Raw genomic sequence first — 2,829 nt, 5'->3', positions numbered from 1 at the left:
GGCCTTCAGCTTCCCTTTCACCCCTTCTTCACTCTAGTGTTTCAACACTATGGGATCTACCCCACTTAGCTGACTCCGAACGGGTGGCAACAGATCCTGAGTTTTATTGTCTTCTTCTCTAAAATCCGGAGGCCCCTTTCCCTTACTCTTTTTGTTAATTGCTTCCTCCTTCATGCTAGCAAGGGGGATTCGGGCTGGTATTACTTTAGCCCTCAAAAGGAGTTCAAGCTATTGAATATCTACCCTTCGTTGATCCATGGTTGGAAGTTCAAATACTTCTTCGTGAGGTCATTGGAGGGATTTCCCTTCGGTACTATTTGAGATCTCCCAGACCAGAAGACTTTGAACTCCGCACCTACCTTCTTCAGGATAGATGCAGGGTTGGTGGAGATGGCCAAGGAAAAAGTGGCGGTGTCCCCTAGTTGAGTCTAATAGTCTTCAATCGGATGTCGTCCTATTCAGATTCGGGCTTAGCCCAATTGAGTCCTAGGCCTACCCAAATTCGTTCTTACTTCAGTTCTTCAGCTTTCCCACAGTTGAGTCCTATCTTGCTTCCATTGTAGTGCAACTCACTAGGGCAGTGATCAAAGCGGTAGCAGCGGTGGCGGCTGAAAGGCAAGCTAAGGCGAAGGAGGAGCAACTCCAGCGGCAGAAGGAGAAGAAGAAGGATAAGAAGAGGGCTTTGACCTCTGAACCACTTGCGAAGAAGGCTAGGGTTGATGACAGGCTTTGATGCTATCTAGGCCCTTGCTGCACCAAGTTGCGGTGCGCCAACTCCAACTGTGGTCCCCACCAAGGTCGACTATCAAAGCCCCAGAGTGACCCGATGCCAAACAGAGGTCGGCTTCATTCCCAGGTGGTTTGTTAAGGAGGATGACTCCTATGGCATCGGGTGAGTAGCCCAGAAGCTGGTGCAGAAGGGCAGGCTTTCGAGGGATGTTGTAGATGTCCATGATTAGGGCACCTCGGCCATTGTCACTGGTACATGCATCTTCATGGCAGGAGTAATCCTTCTTCCTTAATTCGTCCTTTTTTTTTTTTTTAAATTGACTACGTGTGGGCATATTTCGTAGGCCAACAACCACGTCGCCTAGCTTACCATCCATGCCAAGGCATTAGCTAGGGACCTTAAGGAGTCTGAACGTGAGAGATCGACCCTCAATAATGAGTGCACCGTCCTCCTCGAGAAGGTGAAGCACCTGAAGAACACGCTCGATTGGGCTTGCCATGAACGTAAGCTTTGGAGCTGAAGGTGTAGGTGTCGAACAAGCTTCAGGAGTCCGAGACCTGAGGGGTTGAGAAGTATAAAGGCATGGACGCATATAGGCAGGAGGTGACCCATGCACCTACCGGAGATACGTTATGGGGGCCACCGAGGTTTAAGACTAGATACTCACCACCCAGGAATCTCCTTTGAAGGAAGCAATTTTATCTTCGAAGATGAGGGAGGTGAGGAGGGTCCTGCTGCTACCAAAGTGGCCGAAGATGAGGAAGTCAGCGACGGGGATGGAGTTCAACGGGCTCGTGAAGTCCTTCCTACTCCTGACCATGGAGGCTCCAACAGAGATGTCCTTGCCCATGCAACTAATAGACCAACTTGCCGACCGAAGTTCTGTGAGGGTCCCTCTTCTTTTTGTAACCATCATGATGTTTCTCTTTCGGCCTTTGGGCCTCTTTATTATGTAACTAAGGCCATCAACCTTCTTTATGTACTTACCTGTTTAGGGTTTCTATTTTAAATGAACTATCTTTTGTGTTTTGGCTTCTCTCGCTCCTTTTATTTTATTTTTTATTTTTTTGTGCTTTATGACCAAGTCTTCATCTGAATGGCGAAGGCTAACACTTAGTGTATTTCTCAAGTTGTGCACTGCTTGACCTGGCAGCTGACAATCGAAGCCCAAAGGCCAATACTTGGTTAGAACTTGTGCCTTGTAAATGGGGTTTGCCCATCGTTCTTGGGTTGATTCATGATTGTACAAAGATGTGCCTTCGGTCAAGTTGGCTTGGCTTTGGTTCTGAGCATCCAATTGAGGATAGGTCCTTCGATTAGATTTACTCAGTTTTGGCCTGAGCCCACAACTGGCCTCCAACCGAGGGTAGGTCCTTCGGTTAGGTCTGCTCATCCTTGGCCTGAGCCCCCAACTGAGGATAGATCCTTCAGTTGATGCCTTTGGATTTTCGGTTCTTGACCAGTGTATTGTCATGTGAGACCAATTTGCCATAAACCAGCTTTTTATAAAATACTTTAAAATGTTAAGGGAAGAAGAACTACAAATTTAGAAATTGAAAGTCCTACTCTCAAAAAATGACAAAATGCTGAACCATGAAAAGAAATGCCAAAACTAAAAATGCTACAACTACTAATAGAATTTCCTCATATTTTTGTTAATTCCATGATCGGGGCACACTCTCTCCCCACATAGTTTCCAGGTGATAAGAGCTAGGCCATATCACCCTGGAGACTCTATAGTGTCCTTCCCAGTTGGGTGCCAATTTTCCTTGGTGCCGCGAGTCCAAGATTTCTGCTCTTCGCAATACGAGATCTCTGACCCTAAACTTGTTCCTTCAGACTTTGAAGTTGTAATGCCTTGCTACCTTCTGCTAGTAAGCTATGATTCTTTCATGCGAGTCTTCTCGTGTTTCATATAGGAGGTCCAAGTTTGCTCGAAGGCCTATATTGTTCGTACCTTCGTCATAATATTGGACCTTGTGTGTCATGACTCCAATTTCGACTGGGAGCACAACTTCAGTGTCGTAGGTTAGAGTGAAGGGTGTCTCTCCTGTGGTTGACCTTTCTATCGTTCGGTACACCCAAAGGATGCTATGCAG

The sequence above is a fragment of the Macadamia integrifolia genome, chromosome 8, assembly GCF_013358625.1.
Source record: "Macadamia integrifolia cultivar HAES 741 chromosome 8, SCU_Mint_v3, whole genome shotgun sequence".
Lineage (NCBI taxonomy): Eukaryota > Viridiplantae > Streptophyta > Magnoliopsida > Proteales > Proteaceae > Macadamia > Macadamia integrifolia.
Note: the sequence above shows the minus strand (reverse complement) of the source record.